Source organism: Lissotriton vulgaris, chromosome 1_1, assembly GCF_964263255.1.
Source record: "Lissotriton vulgaris chromosome 1_1, aLisVul1.2, whole genome shotgun sequence".
Classification (NCBI taxonomy): Eukaryota; Metazoa; Chordata; class Amphibia; order Caudata; family Salamandridae; genus Lissotriton; species Lissotriton vulgaris.
The window spans coordinates 1,818,673,218-1,818,698,082 of NC_141685.1; positions in this window are offsets into that span (position 1 = coordinate 1,818,673,218).

The window sequence follows — 24,865 nt, forward strand, 5'->3', positions numbered from 1 at the left end:
TAAACGGGCCCTCTGCGCATGCACACTCCAATTGGAGGGCGTGGTTAATTGATAAGGATCTGACACCAGTTAGTGACCTTGCCGTAGGCCCAAATAGGATACACAGAAAAGTAAATGCTGTATGATTATGGATGATGTGTTGGATTTGGATAGGAAATACATTTGTACTAGATTTATGTTAAGGTTAGCCATCTGACATCTATACTTCTCAATTGTAATCAATGTAATGCAATTTTTTTTCTGCGTAATCATGTAACTATTTGTTTATCTTAAAAAAATTTGTTTAATTTTTATGTTTAATAAATACGGCCGGGGGTTGTATGACCCCCGCTTCCAAAGAATTCTTCTCATGTCATTAAATAATGTTTGAGGAGGGAGGAGGGGGTATAGGTAGTCCCGGGCCATAGAGAAAGGCGGAGCCGGCATCGGCCATGCCACAAGTATGGCAGGCACACTGGCCCCCCTTCACGATAACGGAGGCGGGCCTTGTCGCGACATAATGACACGCCAGGCGCGCCTCAATGCTGGTTAGTCCCCAGTCCGGAGCGTGACCCGGAAGTGATAGAATCATTTCCGGGTCACACGAGCGGCGAAGGTCAGGCCGGTTAGAACCAGCATGGTGGGAATAGTTTAAATGGGTGGGGAGTGCGGGAGTCTGTCTCTTGAATCCGCGCCTCACAGCCTGCCGCACCAGCCTCTCTAGGAGGCTGTAATTGTTTTTCCCCACCCACCATCCCCTAAAGCAGAATATTGGTTTTGTGATTTAATTGTGCTTTTCACAGGTTTTGTATATGTAATGGATTCAATGTGTATATCGTATTGATTTGTTTTGTTCGTTAGAACTTTGTCCCGTTTACATGTCATCAATCGGCGTATTTAGTGCTATTCCTTGGTCAGGTGGTAAGGTCATGCTTGGTGAGCAGTAAATTTAAGTTCCTTAGAGGGCGGCGCCATTCTTGAATGGGGTCACCCAAGGGGAGGGACAAGTGGTCTCTCCGAGAACTCCAGGGGCAGTGACAGCCGGTTGGCTGGATGGGTGCGGGGAGGGGGAAGTCACGCTTTTTCTAGGCTGGTTGGCCACCCCGCACATGCACAATGATGCCAGTAAACGGCGCAGAACTGCAAGGGCCCCCTTTATTGAGTTAATAGAGCGTACAAGGGTAACTGGGGGGGAGTAGCCTCATGGTAAAAGGGCCCCTCTGCGCTTGCGCTCTCCGGCTGGAGGGCATGGTAAATTGATAAGGATCTGACACCAGTGACCTTGCCGTAGGCTCAAATAGGATATGCAGAAAAGTAAATGCTGTATGATTATGGATGATGTGTTAGATTCGGATAGGAAATACCTTTGTACTAGAATTATGTTAGGGTTAGCCATCTGACATCTGTACTTATCAATTGAAATCAATGTAATGCAAATGTTTTTCTGCGTAAGCATGTAAATATTTGTTTATCTTAAAACATTTTGTTTAATTTTTATGTTTAATAAATACGGCCGGGGTTTGTACGACCCCCTCTTCCAAAGAATTCTTCTCATGTCATTAAATAAGGTTTGATAAGGGAGGAGGGGGTATAGGTAGTCCCTGGCCATACCGGTACAGTACAGAGCCAGCGGTTCCTGCACAACAAAAACTTAAGGAGATGAATCTCGCAGTACAAAAAGCCATCTATGGGGAGGTAGAAACCCTGCCATATAATAATACACCGAGACACTAGACATCAAGGACAACATCAGAAACCATAGCCATAGACAAACTCACAGTTAAAAAGTCCTCTTTAAATAAGCATCCTTACTTCAGGCTCTCTTCGGCAGCATGTGTACTGAAATGGGAAGTTGTGGCTTAATTAAATGGTGAGTGGACACAAGTGCGTGTTGGTTGAACAGAAAACTGGCAACAAGTGTGTAGTGAGAGGGGGAGCTCAAACTATTGTTTGCCCTAGAAAAGGCATGGGGATAGTGCAGCAAAGCAGGCTCACACTACATTAATGGGTGCTTCAATTATACAAAGAGAGGTACGGTAATTAAATGGTAGCGGCAGTAAAAAAAAAATACAGGATCAGTCCCTCAGTAGCCTCGAACTGCCGCTCCTGGTTCGGCTGGGCAATATCCCAGAAAAAGTTCAGAAACATGCAGTTCTGCTGAAGGAGCTGGCGAGAGCACACTTCTGCAGTGCCTGCTCGTGCTTCCCCATCTCCGGTGCCATGATGAAGCTAGACCCATATGCACCAATGCATAAACCACTTCTTGGTAACAGTTATGGACATTGAAAACGGAGTGCTGAAAAGCAGTGAAGCAGACGAATGGGGAAAGACTGTCTCAGTTTCCACAACAACACTCGTAAATAAAGCTGCCATGTTACACGTGTATTTTCTAGTTACGGGACACACATTTATAATCACAATCTGCAGTGGGAATTGAACAGGTTCTGGACTTCTTGAATGAAATGATAGGCTACTGACCAGCAGAGGTGAAGGCAGTTATTAATGGTTGTACATATGCTTTTTTTTAGCTTTGACTGGAAAACAGGATGTGGTAGAACCATTAGGGCTCCCGAATTTGGAACTGAGAAATTGGGTTTGAGTCTCAACGCTGGCTCTCTGCGTGCCTTGATTAAAAACAATAACCCAAAGGAGTTAGGTCCTTTTTGGACGTGGACAAGGCTGGACCATATATAAATGCAAAAAACAACAAATGCCTAGACCACTCTTTTTTTTTAAAACAAGAACAATTAATGAAGGTCAAGAATACTCTTTATTGAATTCTGACCATGTACTTATATTTTATACCTTTTACTCCTTTTTACTTTCAAAGTTTTTTTACATATATATTCATTAGCAAAGATAGGACAAACTGTACATATATTTACAATACTATACAAACCAATTTATAAACAAAACATGTCACAATGTATCTACACAAACTCAAAAAAACATCACAACAAAAAACACATTAAATTGATGTGTACTTGGTCTCAATAAATGAGAGACAAAATCAAAAGGAGGAAAAGAAAGGCAGGAAGGAAGGAGAGCATAAGGGATAGAGTCAAATTAATGATACTCTTTCATGGTGTTAAAGCTAACAAATAGTTCTTGTGAGTAAATTTTTCCTGCAAATGTGCCTCCAAGTGTGCCTGTGCCACCAAGTATGCCGACGCGTTTCGATTACAGGAAACCAGTTCCTGGAATCTCATCAAGGCCTTTTTTCTTTTGTCAGATTTAGGAGGGGGACTGTGGAAGAATCTCTTGTTATGCTCGGAAATTTTTCTTTCTTTAATTCCCCAACGTTTTGGCAGTGAAAGGTGCAGGGGGCTTTGTATTCGTTGTTAGCAGATTCCTTTCTAATTCTTCGCGTTGTATGTGGAGTTTACTCAACACATGTACACTTTCAAACACTCCATGTCGTGAAAATACAGAGCTGATCATCTAAAAGGATTTATAAGGTGGTTTTCTGCAACACACGTTCGAGTACTATTTCTTGAGTCACTCTGGATGTAACACACGTCCCGGTCGATCTCAACAAAGGCTAATCATGCTAACAACTTGAAAAAAAAGGAGAGAGCAGGAAGCCAAAGTAACCTATGGCAAACAAGATTTCTTACAAAACAAACAACTAGATCAATCCAAAAATGATAGCAGGAGTCAAACCCCACAAAGTACATACAACAGATCATTCTGGGGCACAAGTGCTGTAGGCTCGACCTTAAAAGGTACAATACATAAGTCATAAAGTGCAGATGAAAGAAGTCAGTGTAATGAAGGCTCTCAGTAATATGGTGATTCCATGGTCGGACTGGGAATGCAAACCAGCCCTGGCAATTAACTTAGACCGGTATCCGGTGGAGTGGGGGGGGGGAGGTGGGGTGCTGGTGGATTGACTGCTCCTGCTATAATGCTGCTACTATTTTTGTGCCAATATTGCAGAGCTGCTGCAAAACCAGCCCCAGTAACAAAAATGGCCTCACTGGTCCAAAACCGCCACCCACCCTTCTGGTCCACTGGTAAAATGCCTGGTGCCCGCAACAGCCAGTCTGGCCCTGGGTAATACATAATAGTAAGGAAGGTCAAAAAGTATTCACATTCCAATGGTCATTAAAATCAGTAATCCATTGGACAGAATTCCTCGTAGCATCAGACTCTTCTGTCTCAGTACCAAATTTGAGAGTTTATACAGGAAATCTTCTTCTAGAACATAATTAAAACTGCAAATTCATCATGGTGTGAACAAGAGTTACAATCTCAGCAAATTACAGCATTTTTATGAAACACCATATTGCCTTACCATCTAAGCACTGTCCCACTACATGAATGTTGATTCAGTCCCTGAATGCTGATGTCACCCCGAGCTGGCATGACAAACTAGTTACAAAACAACAGTGAACTATTGTGAATGAATGCAATACAGCAAGCTAGCAAAAAAGACATTGAGTGGTTGCAACATTACTGAGCTCAGAATTAAAAATCTTTCTTCAAAAACAGTGAGAACAACATCAATGGATATAAATGAAATTAGCTTTGCCTCACTGTGTAATACGGAAATAATAAACAGTCAATGTGCAGGGTCAGACATCCATTTTGAACAAGACAGCATCAAGGCCTAACTGAGGCCTAGTTACTATAAGCTAAAAGGCACTTAAAAAGTAATTTCAAAAGCAATAGTATTTAAGTGTACACATGTAAAGTCAGCTGTAAATCCACATTTTGTACGTAGTTAATAATGCCCCATTTTTATAAATGCAGAAAAACTACCACACAGGTCTCATGTCAGCTGCTTTGTTCCCATTCTGTTGTGGAATGACCTTTGCGAGTTTTCCCTATTACCTTCAGTTAATGTGAATCCTTCCTTGCCATTATATACTACTGTTCTATGTTTTCTGAAGGTTACTCTTAACCATCCCTCCTGAGAATTCTCTGCAAATCTGAGGCAGCTTCCGCCTCCCTGTCACCACGAGGAACTATGTAACCCTTGTTTTGCTGTCTGGCTGTGACTGGCAATAAGTTAACATGCACCTCTCTCTCGCTCTGGAGTTTATTCTGATACTCACTCTGAAAAGGAGTCCTCTCAAAATGCCTGAACAGGTTTCTTTTCAGTGAAATGTGTGACGAAGACAAGTCTTTGCACATTTTCTCCCTCCCAGTTACCAAGGTTAGAAAGTTTGTGGAGCCTGATCCTCCTGTCCTTATCCAAAAAAGAGACAAACCAGGTACTCTCCTTCAAAGTGGCCAGAAAATGCTTTAGCTTGATCCAGTGCGAAACTAATACCTGATCAGGGATCAATAATCAATAACACAGAAATATAAATTTTCCCTCATTGACCATAGTACTTCATTAATGATATTCTTCAAATTCTTTATACATCAATTTTTAAAGTACACTAGTGACAACCAAAAACAATTCATTATACTTTTTATTTTCTCAAAACATTTCTTTTTATTCCTTTTTTTGTATAAAAATGATTTCATTCTTTGTATATACCAAACAGGTATTTCTTTTCTTTCTTTATCACATTATTTCATAAACTTTATATGTACATACATCTTAGAAAAATCACCATCAGAAATACATTATTACTTAAGTTGGATACATACAGAGTAAACAATTACAGTCCACAAAAAACACCCCTGGATGCAAAACAATCTCACAACAATCATTCCATTCCAACCATACTCACATCAAATACACTCAAACAATATCTGTACAAGGACGAGATCTAAATGACAAAGGAAAGTGTCTGCCAAAAAATAAATCTCAATGCCAAGCATGAGATTCCGCACTAGGTCGACGCTCGTTTCAGTGGTTATATACCACCTTCCTCAGGACCTTTCCAGATATGACCTTTCACTTCCCAGGGGAACCTATACATATATAAAATATGTGTCACCATAGTTGTACTTACAAGTAATGGAGAAAACTTAGTACAACTGAATTTAGCAACCAACACAGACCTTCATATGTGACTGAAGAACATGTACACATAATTCAAATACAATTTTTACAGAGATACACCAGGCAAGGGAGACTTGAGTATGGCATTTCATTACACAAACTTCCTTGCATACCAAAAAGCTCATTCCTAGTGTTCCAATTACTGAGAACAAAGAGGAAAGGAAGAAAGAAAAATAGAAAACCAAAGAAGGGAAGATTAAATTGTGATGATCAGAGATCCAGGATGGAAAACACCACCACCAAAACACCTAAAGGAGACCTATTGGCCACACTGTGTATCAGAGTTTTGCACCTGATATGCTTTTTAACCATCTCCTTATTTTCTTACTTACATGCTACAAGGAGAAAGATGTTCTTTTAACTTAATTCTTTGTTTTCAAGAGGCAACAGAGCACTATGCGGAATAGAATCCAATTGCCACGGAGAACTCTTTATAAAAATCCTGCAACCAGAAGTTCGATAGTTGTCTATAGTTCTAGATTTTCCAAGTGAGCTCAGCTGGATGACAATTAGGCAGTGGTATCTTACCAGTTGTATTTAAGGAGATTTCATCTTCTCTATGAGGGGTGATTTCCTTAAGTGTTATGGGCTGAGAGATACTTCAAGTAGAGCTAAGGAAAACAAGGGGCCCATAATTACCATTTGACACCCATCTTGATCTCGAATTAGAAAAAAACTTCATTTCTTGTGATAGGATTACTAACCTTTTTTTGGAGAACTATTAGTGCAATCGTCTTCACATGATTAATCAATGTATTTTTCTTGAGTTGACATTATGAAAGCCTTGGTGACTTGGATCCGAGCCTATCAGAAATAATAAACATGATTGGAAATAATGCAGTCCTAATCACTCCATATGATTTCCTCAGTAAGCACAGAAATTAAGGCCCCATGTGTCGCGGGTTTAGTATGACCTGACTCAACCTCATCACATGTTTCCCTTATTAATGATGGACAAACTAGGCAGGTCCTATTTCTAGGGCATTGCGCAACTATTACAGCCAACCTATACTGTCTCTCAAGGCTGCATCCACTCATCCAACCCTCACGATTTTTTCTATTTGTAGTGATTAATTTATAGTAGTATAGGGCTGCTACACCTCTGCATATAATGCTTGGTGTGTAGATAGATAGTTCTGGGAATCCATATTATCATTTCCCATTATTAAAAGCCCTATATAATGTTGTTCCACCAACATCTATCTTTATTATACACAAAGTAGGGGCGGATTGTATTGCGCGCTAAATGTATTCCTCACTCAGCAGCGCGTTGAAAGTATTGCTCACTCGACAACACGCTGAATGTGTTGCTAACTCAGCAATAAAACCGCCCGCATATTAATGACCCTACCGCCAGCAATTGGGTCAGATTAACTAATTCCCATGTTTAAATAATCGGTATCTCAACCCGAGGGTGTCATGACGGTAATACATAGCTGCCAACCTGATTAGATATATGGGTCAGATGATGAAAGGTCCCATTATAATTGAGATACAAAGAACTCATGAATGAGAGTGTTCATTTGGTCACATACCAGGCAATCTCCTCATTTAGACCTTTACGGACATTATCCAGATAAAATATCCAGAAAGTTTCCTGTTTCTTGCGTGTTATCTCCGTAGATTGTTCTATCTTCAGTTGTACCTTCTCTAATATTGACCATTTCAAGTATTTTCCATATGATGCAACTCTAAAAAATGTTGTACCAAGGGAGCAGTTAGCCTCTTAGTTATAATGGCAGACTTGTGTTCACTGAAGCGCAATCGGAATTTGTGGCGCGTTTTCCCCACATACGCGAGTCCGCAGGAGCAAAAAAGAATGTAAACGATGTTACTACTTCTGTAGTTTGTAAGGTGTCGTAATTTGATTTCAATGTTGTTATAATTCAATTTATCTGACACTAAGGCTGCCTCACAGGCATGACACGAGCCACATCTATGGTTGCCCAAAATGATAGGTAAACCAGTGACTGACCTTTGTGTGCCAGGGTTTATCATCTTATTGTTCGTGTATGAACCAGCAGGTCCCTAAGGTTCTTGTTTCTATGATAGGCCACTAAGGGGAGTGGTATAAATTGAAATTAAAATATTTATAAAGCGCACATACACCACGCGGTTTCTTGGCGCTGGAACATAAAACCAAGAGGGAGCGAAAAGACAGCCAACTAGCATGAGAAAGCTTGAGTGAACAAAAATGTTTTTAGGGATTTGCGGAATTCTGAATAATGGGTGGAAAGTCTAAGGGAGGAAGGAAGGATATTCCAGAAGGTAGGCGCAAGCGTAAAAATTTTTGCGCCACCTGACCTCTTCTTCTTAAAACGAGGGACAACCAGAAGGGATTGTGAAGAGGAACGCAGTTCTCTGCTGGGACAGTATGCCTTGATTTCAGAGGAGATAAAGTGAGGGGCTGTCCCTGCCCTTGCCTGGAAGGTGATACAACCCATCTTAAACAAGGCACGCAACCAGTGCAGAGCTTTAAGCAGCGGGGTAACATGACAGGACTTGGACAAGTTGTAAACGAGTCGGGCTGCCTGATTCTGCACTAGTTGGAGTCTCCGAAGATGGTAGGCGGGGACTCCATTATACAAGGCGTTGCCATAGTCCAGGCGGGAGATCACTAGCGCAGACAGAATGAGTTTGAGGGCACAGAAAGAAAAAAAACTGGACACCTTACGAATCGTGCAAGGAGTGAGAAAGCACGAAGAAACAACTGAACTGATCTGAGAGTGTAGTGAGAGGTGCGCGTTAAGTTTAATCCCTAGGGTTTTTACCGAAAAAGACGGGGTGGGAGGGGTACCCAGGGAAGAAGGCCAAAAGAGAGAGGACCAGGGACTGGAGGAGCCTCCCGTTAGTACCAGCTCGGTTTTGTCGGGGTTAAGCTTCAGATGATTAAAGCTCATCCAGTCCCTGATAAACAACATAATGGAGTGAAAATTGTGAATGGACTCAGGGGAGGGGGATAAATTAAAAACCAGTTGGAGATCGTCAGCATAATTGTAAATGGTGACGTCCATCTGCTGAAGTGCAAAAATAAGAGGGGAGATGCACAAATTAAACAATAACGGGGACAAAGAAGAACCTTGCGGCACTCCGCAGTGGACCAATTGAAGGGGAGCAGAGAAGTTGGCCAGATGGACGGCCTGAGTGCGGTCCTTTAAAAAGGATGCAAGCCAGGCCAGGGCGGACCCCCTGAAGCCAGCCGCCTCGACACGGGAGAGAAGGGTGGAATGATCCACCGTGTCGAAGGCGGTGGATAAATCAAGGAGGACCAAAGCCTGAGGCCGGCCAGCATCCATGCCCTCTCTAAGGTTGTCCAGCACAGAGAGGACAACAGACTCCGTGGAATGTGCCGGGCGAAACTCAGCCTGACGAGAGGCTAGGCAGCCGTTCTCCTCCACGAAGTTACTAAGCCTTCTCGTGATGTGGCGCTCCAAAATTTTGCCAAGGAAAGGGAGGAGAGAAATGGGACGGTAATTAGTAAGTGAGGATGGGAATAATGATTGCCGATTTATGAGTCTGGGGAACAACACCATGAACCAGGGAGTTATTGAGAAGAGTGAGGGGAGGGGAGGACAAGCCAAATAAATTTGTTTTAAGATATGAGCAGGGCAGATGTCAGATGGAGAGCCTGACTTAACTGTCGAGACGAGAGACAGGAAAGCTTCTATAGTCGGGGGGGAAAGTGGTCCAGATACGTCTGAGGGGAGAAGGGCTGTGGATCCAAGTAGGAAGGGGGAGGGGGAACAACATTAGACTTAATAGCCAAGACTTTGTCTAGGAAATAGCAATTAAGTGAATCGCAGAGAGTCTGGCAGGGGGAGGGTTTGAGGGTTACTCTATCAGAAAATGCCAGATCTTGCACAATAGAGAAAATTTCTCTAGGCTGATTTTCAGCGAGCAAAATTTTAGAGGAGAAGTACTCCGTTTTGGCCAGAGGGATGGACTTCTGGCCAAAACGGTGTGGTATAGGAGGTATGTCTTCATCAGTATTGAGTATCCTCCAATTTTGGGTAGTCACATTTTTAATTTTGAAATTAAGGGATGAATGATTAATCACACAAGTGATTCGATTCTGTGGTACACGTTTAGATCCTTGCAATAGAGCCTCCCTGTTATAGTACTAGTCTCTCTTATAAGCGTGGCGTATAAGCCGATGTGGATAGCCTCTACTAAGTAATCTTTCTCGTAGAGCATCCCCATGCTCATGAACGGATGTCATATCTGTACAATTACACCGAATGCGTACGAATTCCCCAAAGGGGATTGACTCTCTTTGACAAGTTGGATGATAACTTCCAAATTGTAAGATGGTGTTCTTTGCGGCTGGCTTTCCATATAGACTCACTTTTAGATGGCCACTAGTACCGTCAATGGTGATGTCTAAAAATTCAACTCTTAAGTGATTCCAATTGGCTGTAAACTTAAGATTGGCATTGCTGGCATTAAGTCAAAAGATAAACTCATGTAACATCTCTGTTTCCCCTCTCCATATAAAAAAAATATCGTCAATGAAGCGTCTCCATAGAAACACATTTTCAAAAAAGGGGGCCGCTTCATTGTAAATATTGTGTCGTTCCCACTCCCCCATAAAGGTATTCGCCACACAGGGGGCACAAGATGCGCCCATCGATGTTCCTTTTATTTGTTTGTAGAGGGAGCCATTGAATTCAAAAAAGTTATTTAAAAGGACAACTTCCAGACACTGTAAGATAAAGTTGTCTGGTCTATTGTCCGGAAATCTCTCTAAGAGGGCTGCCACCGAGTGTAACGCTTGACATTGAGGGATATTGGTATATAAAGCCTCAATGTCAAGCGTTACCAAGGTGTCACTCTTTGGATTAAATGGGACCCCCTCTATCTTATTGATGATATCTCCAGTGTCTCGTATGAACGATGCATACTTGTGTGTCAGAGGACATAGGAAAGAATCGACATATTTGGAAAGGGGCTCAGTACTAGAACCAATTGTTGATATAATTGGCCACATATCAGGGTTCGTCTCACATTTATGTGTCTTAGGTAGGCCATACAAGGCAGAGGTAATAGGACAAGTTTTATTCAAAAATGTATATTCCTCCTCACAAATATAGCCTTCCAATAGGGCTGCATGTGTCATTTCTTGTATTTGTGTGTTCAATCTAGTCAGTTCTCTGGGTTGTGCTGGTCTATAATGTTCTGTAACCGATAGCATATCTAGCATCTTCTGATCATATTGGTTCTTGTTAAAAATGGCAATCCCCCCACCGTTATCACAAGGTTTAATTACTAGTTTTGGGGTCCTTCTTGATCTTTTCCAAAGCCATAATTTCTATTTTTGATAGACTGAATTGTGGTTTATATGGATGCTTGACAATCCGAGCAATGTCTTTTAGTACATTTTGTTCGAAAATTTTGACTTCGGGTCCTACCATATCCAACGTAGGCGTAAACGTTGAAGGGGGTTTACAATGTGACAAATTGTCACTATCCTCTCGAGGGGGTCGATCCGTGAAAAATTTATTGAGCCTGACTTTCCTGATGAATGCAAACAAATCCTCATGTAACTTAAAGTTGTTCAATTGAGTACATGGTACAAAAGACAGACCACGGCTCAGCATAGATGTATCTTCTGGCTTTAGAGTCGTGGTGGATAGATTATATATGGGCAGGGCCACTTCCTTTTTAAACTTGGTGGTAGTGGTAGGGTTATCTACCACCAATATTGTTGGTTGCGAGTCTTCACATATTGTTGAGGTTGAGGGCTCATCTGATGTTGCACACCTCCGTCTTGTTGCCATTGGACATTTCTTCCCCTGTACTGGCCCCGTGGTAAAAAACCACGTCCATGAAATGGTCGTTGTTTTGATCTACCTCTAAAAGGTCTAGAGTTATTTTGACCATTTCCTGATTCTTGATAATTTTCCCCCTCAGATTCGGATGATTCTGTGTCTGAGAAATTAGTGAACCTTCTATGTTGATAATTGTTGTAATTCGGGGTATAACTATTCTGTCCCCCATCCTGATAATAGTTGGGGTTAAGATAGGGGTAGGCCTTTTCCTTAGTTAACCATTTTTTGTCCTTTCTTAGTATTTCAGTTTTTTTGTTAGTCAGGTATATCTGAAAGTAACGTCAAACGTAAGTATAACCGTGAGTGGTATCTATGAGCTACCATGCAACAACATCACAAGAAAATAACGAGGTAACATTAGAGAATATTAACACCTGGGAGGCTCAATGAAAACAAGTACAACATGAGATTGGCTTTAGATAAGACATTTAGGGCCCGATGTAGGTCGGTCGGTAACGGCCGAAAATCGGTATTTTCAGCCGTTATCGATCGGTAAATAGGTGATTGATATGTAGGGGGCATTATTTTACCGAATCAGTAAAATTACCGATTTTGTAATTTTACCGATTCGGTAAAATAAAAAAACAGTAAATTTACCGAATCTGAGCCACCCATATGTAGGTAGGACTCTTCAGAGTCCCAGGAGCCTTACTGAATTGGTATTTTACCATCCAATCCAATTTGATGGTAAAATACCGATTCCGGTGTGCATGCACATGTTTGCATGCACACCTATGCCATGTGACAGGCAGACCTGTTCTTAGGGCATGTATGCCTGGCACATGGCACCCGAGCCTGTTTTGGGGGTGCCAGAGGGTGTCAAAGTGACACCCCCTGCACCCTTGTGAAAATCGGTATTTACCGATTCGGTAAATACCCAATCGGTAATGCCCATTCATTCCTATGGGCTTCAAAGCCCATAGGAATGAATGGGCATTACCGATTCGGTATTTACCGAATCGGTAAATACCGAAATCATCCGATTCGGTATTCCAGCACATCTGGAATACCTACATGTCGACCCCATAGATTTACCGATTTTTAATCACCGAATCGGTAAAATTCGGTAATTTAAAATCGGTAAATCTATTTCACCTACATCTGGCCCTTAGTAAAGTGCTTGAACTTTTGCGAAGATAGGCTTTAATTGGTAGTGCTAATAACTTTTGCAATGATATGCTTTATTTGGGAGTGGTCTAACTACGATATTGATCGAGGTAATAGCCACACATATGGTTACGCGCTCCGTTCTAAGATGGCCGCCCGTAATCTGGCACGCACAAGCCCCTTCTGTGTACACCCCTCTCACGAGAAGGGGGCGGACTTGTGAATGCCGGAACAACGAGGCCGCGGGTTGGCGTCTTAAAGACAGGAGCTGGCTTGGAAACCTCAATGGGGGGTGAGCGGAGGCCAATCTTCCTGCACGAATACCAAACTGACCGAGGGCAGCTTCTAGGACCTGCAACGAAGCAAAAGGTTCCTGGCAACCCAGATTCTTCTACGGGGGCACTGGTAGGCGTGAGTACAGCAGCCACCTGGTAAACAACAAACGATATACCTAGCAGGTTAATTACGATTGTTGTTGGGGGTCCCAACCAAGATACATTGAGTAAACGTATGTGTGTGATTTTATTTGTGTACAACCACAGGTACAATAAACGGAGAATCAAAACGTGCAGAGATTACGCAGACCCAAAACCCTGATGAAATTGCCGGTAAATACAACTAGGCAATGAAACATGTCGGTTTTTAGTAGAGTGGGCACACAGCATGCAATAAAATTAGTGGAGCCAGTGCAGCCTAGCTCTTTTTAAACGGTGGTGGGACCAGATCTCGATGATAGATGTTGGCAATCCACATTGGGTCACTTACACAGAGCACTTATAAGGTTTTTTTGTCTGCACCATTTGTTATCCCCTTTATGTTGTAAGTTGGCAGAAGCTGATGATGAGAACGAGAGGACACAGGCGAGTACCAGTCTGTTAATTCCTCCTCGGGTGTTGCTCCCGTGAGGCTCTGCCAACTCCCCTCCCCCTTTTTTCGAAGGTTACATCTTCTTAGAAAGGCACTATGAGGGTAGCTGGTTGCCACAATGTTGTAACACACACGTTTTTAGCTTCGAACCTGTGACTAGATTTAGCACACTGAGACAGGAAGGTTTATATATACATCCTCTGTTGAGTAGGTAATAATAAAAAATACAAGGGAGATCATTGAGTCCACATCATTTAGGGGCAGGTCCTTTGTTGTTGAGAGGGTATTGAGTGGGGGGCGACCTGTTTGAACCCCGATATTCCCCCTAAGGCTCCTAGTAGTTTAGAATGTCTCAAAGTCTTTCATTTCTGTTTGGGTTTTTTCTAGTCTAATCTTTGCCTCTTCTACTGCATCAGACGTCTTGAGTTTGTCCTCCAAATCGAGGATTTCCTGCATCAAAGCTGTCATAATTTCTTTTGCAGTTTCAATTATTAACATCATCCAGTCTCTGGAGCAGTGGTTCGATATCAAGGACCACCGCTCCAGGAACTTTCTGATTTCAATAAACAAGCTCTACTTGAAGTATCTCTCAGCCCATAACACTTAAGGAAATCACCCCTCATAGAGAAGATGAAATCTCCTTAAATACAACTGGTAAGATACCACCGCCTAATTGTCATCCAGGCTGAGCTCACCTGGAAAATTCTAGAACTATAGACAACTATCGAATTTCTGGTTGCAGGATTTTTATAAAGGGTTCTCCGTGGCAATTGGATTCTATCCCGCATAGTGCTCTGTTGCCTCTTGAAAACAAAGAATTAAGTTAAAAGAACATCTTTCTCCTTGTAGCATGTAAGTAAGAAAATAAGGAGATGGTAAAAAAGCATATCAGGTGCAAATCTCTGATACACAGTGTGGCCTGTAGGTCTCCTTTAGGTGTTTTGGTGATGGTGTTTTCCATCCTGGATCTCTGATCATCACTATTTAATCTTCCCTTCTTTGGTTTTCTATTTTTCTTTCTTCCTTTCCTCTTTGTTCTCAGTAATTGGAACACTAGGAATGAGCTTTTTGGTATGCAAGGAAGTTTGTGTAATTACATTACATACTGGTGTATCTCTGTAAAAATTGTATTGAATTATGTGGACATGTTCTTCAGTCACATATGAAGGTCTGTGTTGGTTGCTAAATTCAGTTGTACTTAGTTTTTTCCATTTCTTGTAAGTACAACTATGGTGACACATATTTTATATATGTATAGGTCCCCTGGGAAGTGAAAGGTCATATCATGAAAGGTCCTGAGGAAGGTGTTATATAACCACCGAAACGCGCGTCAACCTGGTGCGGAATCTCATGCTTGGCATTGAGATTTACTTTTTGGCAGATACTTTCCTTTGTCATTTAGATCTTGCCCGTGTACAGATATTGTTTGAGTGTATTTGATGTGAGTATGGTTGGTTGGAATGATTGTTGTGAGATTGTTTTGCATCCAGGGGTGTTTTTTGTGGACTGTAATTGTATCTAAAGTTTCTGTTTTTTACTATGTATGTATCCAACTTAAGTAATAATGTATTTCTGATGGTGATTTTTCTAAGATGTATGTGCATATAAAGTTTATGAAATAATGTGATAAAGAAATAAAAGAAATACCTGTTTGATATATACAAAGAATGAAATAATTTTTATACAAAAAAAGGAATAAAAAGAAATGTTTTGAGAAAATAAAAAGTATAATGAATTGTTTTTGGTTGTCACTAGTGTACTTTAAAAATTGATATATAAAGAATTTGAATAATATCATTAATGAAGTACTATTGTCAATGAGGGACAATTTATATTTCTGTGTTTACTTATTCCCCTCTTTCCCTGACCTACATTTATTCTGAGGGGGTCCCTTCATTTCTGCTATCAATACTCAATAACATCACAGAACAATGGGCCATACACATGCACCCAATTCCCTGATGTGCTGGGGTCAATTTACATAGACGTTAATTTCCTTTCCTTCAACTATCCATGTGTGACATCGCAAAATACATATCTAACTTATACATTAACTTTCCTTCTATTTGGTCCATGAACCAATTATTTGAATAGTTGATGGTAATGATAATTCTATCTAACGAACTATTCAGTCAACTAAATAATCACAGACTCTTTGTAAAGTTAATAAAGCTTTATCTCAAAATAAATGCTCAATGCATATGGTCACCAATGGAAACAAAGAAATCCACAAAGGGGGAGAAAACATCAGCAATTTCAAATAGAGACAAACTCATCTTTCAAATATTACATGCGCATGAAGGAGTGGATAGATTAAGAGACAAAAGTTTCAGCAAAACACTTGCAAAACAAAATACATCTAATGGAGGGGATAGATGACGAGACAATAGTTTAATCTAAATAATACGTGACAATATCTATAATGGAGTGGATAGGTGAAGATACAAAAGTTTCAGAGACAAAATACATTTGCAAGTAAATTTGAAAGAACGAGTCAGAATAATACAAACCTTAAGGATTTGTGGAAAACCACCCCCCTGGGCAAAGCGGTTGAGGGGGTCCCCTGAAATAGAATCAGAGAACAAAGATTTCAGGGACAGGAACGGGACAGGACAGGAACAGCTAAGCCTCTCTCTCTGCAAACCGATGATCAACGTTGTATTCACCCTTCTTCTCTATCTTCCGCAAGCCTAAACCACACCCTTAAAGGTACCCCAGTTTTACCCTAAAACCTACATGTCTATCCCACATTAGTTGAAACATTTCACATAAGTCGACAGTTGATCGAGTTTAGGAGGTGGCTATGTCACACCACTGTGACTTCACTCATATTTCAGTCATGTTATGGTTCTACATCCTTTCCCATAGACTCATTTTTTACTCCTTCTCACGATTTTAACACATGATACATTTAAACCTCTTTATTCATAATTTTCAGCAATGTCCGCAGAATTAGTTTTTTAGTCCCATGGTCGGTCACATCCTTTGGCGAGCACTCAATATTCTCCTTCAGTATATCGGCGATGACTCTTTGTGTTACATCTGCTGGGCTTGGCGCTTCTATCTTGCCTTGGACAGATCAATTTCACTCCTTTCTTTAACCCCTCCTCTATCAGGCCAAGTTAAGGGTAAATGGATTCTCATCCGGCACACTACAGCAAATGTAACGTGAGCATTCATTAATTTATATGATAATTCACATTTCACTGTTCACCACCCACGTTGCACTATTCCCTATTAAGGTTTTCTAGCATAATCTTTAAGCAAAAGCTGCATAATTTATTATTTCAAAGCAAGATGCAACATGCAAACTATGAAATGCACATGCGGCCTAGTCATGCATTATTTCTTGTTTTCTTTCTAAGCACAATGTAAATACGGTTTTAGTACTCTTATGTATTATCTCACGTTAGTCCATACATGCGCACAGCATTTTCCCTTGTGTTTATGTAAGGTGCATGTTTGTTTTCTATTACTACTTATTGTTAGTATGTATTATGGGGGTGTTCATTCAAGCAGGCTTCTTTCTTCCAAATCCTGCTCCATCAAACTTATAGCTTAAACATATTCACCTGGACCAGAAAAAGGTACAACAAACGTGAATTTCATGCGCTCTCTGCACTTGTCCTTCTGCACCAGACAGATTGTACTGCTTGCACCATTCGCCTCTCACAAACTGTCACTTCATTGGCAGCAAAACAAAAACCCAAATTGCATCTGATGCCCTTATCCAGCTGGCCAAACTCTACCATAATAGTTAAACTGTTACCTGCTACCAGTCTTCTCTATTCTTTGGAGGCCTTCGTCCAAGCGACATTACCCAAAGAACAGTGAGACCAAAAGGCTATGTCTGTGATGCCGGGCTGTGGTCCACGTGTGCTGTGCCTATGAACTGAGGTGAGATCATTGTTCACTTGCATTACTTCAAGAAATGTCTCACTATACCATGAAACCTACTCAATGCAACACCAACGAAAGATGTTTTGAATGTGGAGTATGTTCCTGAGCACTACTCCTGAAGCCCAGGCACTTCAATAACCCTGCGCAGAAGGCCTCGAACATCAACCATTGATGCATTAGGACTCCACTCATACTGCCATGTTGAGTTTATATATCTGACTCTGCAATTTGCCTTTCCCTCTTAATGTCAAGGAGCATGTATACCCTATGACGACCCTTCCATTCACTCACTGCCTTAACTTCCCTCAAATTACTCTCCAGCCTTTCCTCACAGAGTCCTGGACCGGAATCAAGCATCCTAGGACCGGTTTCTGGCTCTCAGCTGTCTTCAGCCAGGATAGCTTGACTCCAGTGGCGTGGAGAGCATGGGACTCACGTCTGAGCATACCCATTCCACTCGGGGTGACAAATGCAAATACAACAGTTGATGGACAGAAGGCAGAACAATGTCATACATTCACCCCAGTACAGAGATCTGGGCCTAAATCCATTGTTTTTTTGTACTCCACACCACACCAGTTCAGACATGGCCATATGCAAATCAGCCTTGACCCTGTGCCTCATGGGAACAGTCCAGCCCGAACTACCAAGCCATGTCTTTCCTGGGCCGGAATCAAGCATCCTAGGACCGGTTTCTGGCTATCAGCCGTATTCAGCCAGGATAGCTTGACTCAAGTCTGAGCATACCCATCCCACTCAGGGTGACAATTGCAAAAACAACAGTTCCGATCATTGAGTCATTGTAGTCATATTTTTTATCAAAAATTGGGGGGAAAGGTTAGTCTAGTTGCTTATATGTTAAGGCCTCAAGGTATGCTAGTAAGTTCCTTCTTCCTATAGCCATCGTAATAAACGTTATAACAGACAAGCAGATAGCACTTTTTTCCATCAAAAGAATGATCCCAACAATATAGCTAACCCGCTCTTAGATGACCTCTTATTGAAGGAATGGCAGGGGAGCAAAAAATAAAATACTCATCTAAGTCAAAAACATTTGATAAACATGTCTCCTGAAGACAGATAGTTAATACATCTCCAAAAAAGAGCCAAAATTAGACAGAGACAGAAAAGCCTAAAACCCTGCCACATCCAACAACATAATTTCAATGAAGATCTAGAAAGAATGATTAGTATTAAGCACAGTGAGGAGTCAAGACCAGTTATTGTCCTTCATGTTGTCATTATTAGCCACATGCGACACTTTCTCATTTACTGATCTGAGACCATTAACATTAACAACTGCTTAATTGGTGCTAAGGGACTTCAATTTAGTAGATTATGTAGTTTGAGTAGCAAAGCTATGTCGATGCTCAAGTGAGTAATTGATGCAAGAGATACATGTGAAATAATGCAACCCGCACCTAAACACGGCTAAAATATCGATCCCTATTTTGAAAAAAAACTCGCTGCGTTGTTTAATTCTGAGTCAATTTCTGCTGTAATATTAAAGTGTACAATAGTCTCGCGAAGGTCTTGGCCCACCTTGACATATAACTTCAGCTCAACTAAAGCAATATCCTGAGAAGAGATGAGCCTGAGGGCATACATATGTAATAATATATTTAAAACCGTTTGTCCTTTAAAAAAAGTGAGGATTAGGTATAAGAAACAATGCAATAAATATCAAGACACTTATAAGGGTATAAAAAAAATGGTGTTTCATGCAAGGTGATCAACTCACAGTTCCGGAAATCTAACTGAGTTTTAGGACAAAACCTTGCAGCATTAGAGTTGTTTTTTTTAATCTTTATTTACCAGTTTTATCAATATAATATTGCATCTACACATGATGATATGTATATAGGATGACATTTAGCAATGTATCAACAATTAGAAATTCTCGCCGGTTCCTCTAAAACTTTAACCACAACAATACCCTTATCCGTAAATCAATGTAAAAATAACCAGTATATAAGCAATACTCCAATCTGTCCCCCAGATCTGTGTCCTTTGTGTGGGAGGCTGACCCCAATAATGCACACAATGAGATTGCATCTAGAAAAATACAATATAATTTCCATTTAATACCCACTATACCCTCTCAAGCAACTCCAGTCGGTGCAAGTCCCCGCTCAGTTTGTGTGGCAGAGCGTCATTGCGTTGTTGACGTGTAGTGTTTGAGCGGGCCCCATATATCTCTGGGGCAGGATGTTCTGGGGAGGGTAGTGGAATATAAATTGTGGTTATTATTGCAATAAGCTAAACTGTTGAGCCATTCCTTAAGTGTTGGAGCATTTTTGCATCACCACCTAAGGGCAATTTCTCTTTTGGCCAAGAGTAATCCGATTGTAGTGAATTTCCTAACTTTTTTAGGAATGTTAGTAACATAACCCAGTGGTGCCAACTCCGGATTGGGTTCGATGTCTAGATCTATCATTTCCCCAAGAGTTTGGAAAAATGCACCCCAATAGCTTCTTATTTTACTGCAGTTCCAGGAGAGATGTGCGTAATCTGCGTGTGGGGCAATATACTTTAAACAGCAGTGGGATTTATCTAGGTTTAATCTGTGTGTCAGCTCAGGGGTAATGTACACTCTCCGTAAAAATGAATCAGCTTGTGTCGGCTGTTCAAAGATAAATCTTTGGTTTGAGTGAACCATACAGTCCATTGATCATCCGAGATGGTATGCCCTAGATCTGTCTCCCAAGCCAGCCTTATTTTGGAATCATTAATTGGGATTTTTTTCCATCCATGTTTTGTACATTTTGGAGACTAAGTGCTATCTAGAACGGTTGATAGGGAAATAAACAATTCAGGCTTTAAGCAGGAATCCAGGGTTCAAAGCTCTTTCCGCAGACCGCACACGACTCGGGACAAATTTGTCAATAAAGGTGGCCTCACTGAAAATAACCGCCTCGGAAACAGAGAAAATTTGCCCATCAATGTATAAATCCACGACAGTGTGTAAATCGTATTTGAACAGGGTACGCTGAACAATCTTTTCCCCTGTGATGGGTATCCACCTATTGTTAAGGATTGGTAATCCAAGAGAATACAATGTCGGGTAGCCCAAAACGCTCTGTAGTTTCTGCCAGGCCCAACTCGTGGTGGAGACTGTCTGAATGTCTTGCGGGTCTTGTGGGAAACCCAATGGTAGTACTGATGCTAGTTTATCAGGAAAACCAAATCTGCTTCCGGGCACATATATGGGATCCTAGAGCCCGGATGAAACCAGGAGTGTGCATAACTGCACTGCACCACTATGTAGTATAATTGAAAATTAGGTACTCCAATTCCTCACCTGTTGTAAGGTAAAGTCATCACCTCCAAAAGGACCCTGGGTCTTCTGCCCCCCATGCCAATTGAATGAGGTGGGAATGCAGTGCCTTGAAAAATTGAATTGTTAGTAGAATCAGGATGTTATTAAAGAGATACAGAAATTTGGGAAGGATGATCATTTTAATCAAAGTAATACGACCTGCAATCGAAAGTGGGAGTCTCAGCCTCCTGCCCACCTGCATTTTAAGTGTGTGCACACCCTTACTATGATTTAGTTTAATGACTTCTGCGGTGTCCAAATGTATGTGGATCCTTAAATATTTAACAGAAACCGAACACCAGGCAAGTGGGAACTCACAATCCCATTGCTCTGTACCAGCAGTGAGGGGGAATATCAATGACTTGCGCCAGTTTATTCTGAGGCCCGAGACACCAAATCTAATTATCTCTCTAAGTAATGATTCTAAATGTGTCAGCAGGTCTCTATCATATAAAATATCATCATCTGCGTACAGTCACACTAGGAGAGGCCCAGTGTTAAACTGGATTCCTCTTAAGCATGGGCGGAAAATCCGTTACGCTCGGGATTTTGCGGATTTTCGGTAAATTCGCAATCCGCGAACGCTCGCGAATTTACCGAAAATCCGCAAATTCGCACGCAGCGGATTTTTTTTTCTTGGTGATAATATTTGGCGGCGCGCGGCGTTTACTTACCGTCATTCAGCGTTTGCCGAGTTGTTTTTCTTCATATTTTGCGAGTGCTGCGCCATTTTGGATCTTGCTGCGGGATCCAGCGAGAATTTGGCGAGCGCGATTACGTAATCGCGGCTTGCCAACTTGCACAGCGAGAGTTTGTCAACGCGAGTACGCCGTGATCACGTATCGCGGTACTTCGCAATTGCGAGCTTTGAGATGCGGCGAGCAGCAACAATCTCGCACTCGCGAAAATACAAAATTTGCAATTCTGCACAAGAAATCCACCAGCAAGCAGCATAAACCTTCTGGAAATGATGATTTTTATCTGAATAACTCCTCAGGTTGACATTTGCCTGCACTTTTTTTGCGAGGAGTCCATTTTGGGGAGGGGGGGTGGTGGGAGGAAGGAAGTGCCCCACAGTCTTCAACTTCCTGTTCCAGTCCAGCAGGCTCCTCCCAGTGCTTTGTCCATCTCCTGGTCACTTTTCATTTGGATCTGGAGCTGGAAGGATTACTTTTTGTGTATCCTGCTGGATATTTGGATTTGAGGCCTTTTTGACTTTCTTTGGATCACTTTTGGATTAGAAATTTCACAAGTAAGTTTGTTTGGGGCATTACAGTTGCTGCAACTACAATTTTGGAATTTTTGACTTTTTGGCTGTTTTGGGGCCTTTTGCCCAGGGGTACTCAGTGGTGGGTGCACTGAGTCTTTCTGTGGGGTGTTTTGAATTTAAACATCAAGGAGGGGCTGGATGGCTTGGGATTGTGCTCATTTTTTTTTTGGCCTGTTGTGGCCTTTTCACCAGGGGTAGTGAGTGTTGCATGGGCCTAGTCTTTCTGTGAGTTTTCTTGAATTTAAACATCACGGAGGGGCTGGATGGCTTGGGATTGTGCTGATTTTTCTGTGATTTTCGTTTTTTTGGCCTGTTGTGGACAGGCCATGTGGTTGGGGCCCATTTTGAGTGCTGTTACAGGCCCTGGCCATGTGCTGGGAGGGAGGGGGCCATTTTGAATGCAGGCAGTGTTCTCAGGCCTGCACCCATTTTGCCTAGCTTTCATCCATTATGCCCAGGGGTAGTGAGTGGTGCATGGGCCTAGTCTTTCTGTGGGTTGTCTTGAATTTAAACATCATGGAGGGGCTGGATGGCTTGGGATTGTGCTGATTTTTCTGTGATTTTCGTTTTTTTGGCCAGTTGTGGCCTTTTCACCAGGGGTAGTGAGTGGTGCATGTGCCTAGTCTTTCTGTGGGTTGTCTTGAATTTAAACATCATGGAGGGGCTGGATGGCTTGGGATTGTGCTGATTTTTCTGTGATTTTCGTTTTTTTGGCCTGTTGTGGACAGGCCATGTGGTTGGGGACCAATTTGAGTGCTGCTACAGGCCCTGGCCATGTGCTGGGAGGGAGGGGCCATTTTGTATGCAGGCAGTGTTCTCAGGCCTGCACCCATTTTGCCTAGCTTTCATCCATTATGCCCAGGGGTAGTGAGTAGTGCATGTGCCTATTCTTTCTGTGGGTTGTCTTGAATTTAAACATCATGGAGGGGCTGGATGGCTTGGGATTGTGCTGATTTTTCTGTGATTTTCGATTTTTTGGGGTGTTCATGGGGACAGGCCATGTGGGTGGGGGCCATTTTGAGTGCTGCTACAGGCCCTGGCCATGTGCTGGGAGGGAGGGGCCATTTTGAATGCAGGCAGTGTTCTCAGGTCTGCACCCATTTTGCCTAGCTTTCATCCATTATGCCCAGGGGTAGTGAGTGGTGCATGTGCCTAGTCTTTCTGTGGGTTGTCTTGAATTTAAACATCATGGAGGGGCTGGATGGCTTGGGATTGTGCTGATTTTTCTGTGATTTTTGTTTTTTTGGCCTGTTGTGGCCTTTTCACCAGGGGTAGTGAGTGTGCATGTGCCTAGTCTTTCTGTGGGTTGTCTTGAATTTAAACATCATGGAGGGGCTGGATGGCTTGGGATTGTGCTGATTTTTCTGTGATTTTCGTTTTTTTGGCCTGTTGTGGCCTTTTCACCAGGGGTAGTGAGTGGTGCATGTGCCTAGTCTTTCTGTGGGTTGTCTTGAATTTAAACATCATGGAGGGGCTGGATGGCTTGGGATTGTGCTGATTTTTCTGTGATTTTCGTTTGTTTGGCCTGTTGTGGACAGGCCATGTGGTTGGGGGCCATTTTGAGTGTTGTTACAGGTCCTGGCCATGTGCTGGGAGGGAGGGGGCCATTTTGAATGCAGGCAGTGTTCTCAGGCCTGCACCCATTTTGCCTAGCTTTCATCCATTATGCCCAGGGGTAGTGAGTGGTGCATGGGCCTAGTCTTTCTGTGGGTTGTCTTGAATTTAAACATCATGGAGGGGCTGGATGGCTTGGGATTGTGCTGATTTTTCTGTGATTTTCGTTTTTTTGGCCTGTTGTGGACAGGCCATGTGGTTGGGGGCCATTTTGAGTGCTGCTACAGGCCCTGGCCATGTGCTGGGAGGTTGGGGGCCATTTTGAATGCAGGCAGTGTTCTCAGGCCTGCACCCATTTTGCCTAGCTTTCATCCATTATGCCCAGGGGTAGTGAGTGGTGCATGGGCCTAGTCTTTCTGTGGGTTGTCTTGAATTTAAACATCATGGAGGGGCTTGATGGCTTGGGATTGTGCTGATTTTTTTGTGATTTTCGTTTTTTGGCCTGTTGTGGCCTTTTCACCAGGGGTAGTGAGTGGTGCATGTGCCTAGTCTTTCTGTGGGTTGTCTTGAATTTAAACATCATGGAGGGGCTGGATGGGTTGGGATTGTGCTGATTTTTCTGTGATTTTCGTTTTTTTGGCCTGTTGTGGCCTTTTCACCAGGGGTAGTGAGTGGTGCATGTGCCTAATCTTTCTGTGGGTTGTCTTGAATTTAAACATCATGGAGGGGCTGGATGGCTTGGGATTGTGCTGATGTTTCTGTGATTTTCGTTTTTTTGGCCTGTTGTGGCCTTTTCACCAGGGGTAGTGAGTGGTGCATGTGCCTAGTCTTTCTGTGGGTTGTCTTGAATTTAAACATCATGGAGGGGCTGGATGGCTTGGGATTGTGCTGATTTTTCTGTGATTTTCGTTTTTTGGGCCTGTTGTGGACAGGCCATGTGGTTGGGGGCCATTTTGAGTGCTGCTACAGGTCCTGGCCATGTGCTGGGAGGGAGGGGGCCATTTTGAATGCAGGCAGTGTTCTCAGGCCTGCACACATTTTGCCTAGCTTTAATCCATTATACCCAGGGGTAGTGAGTG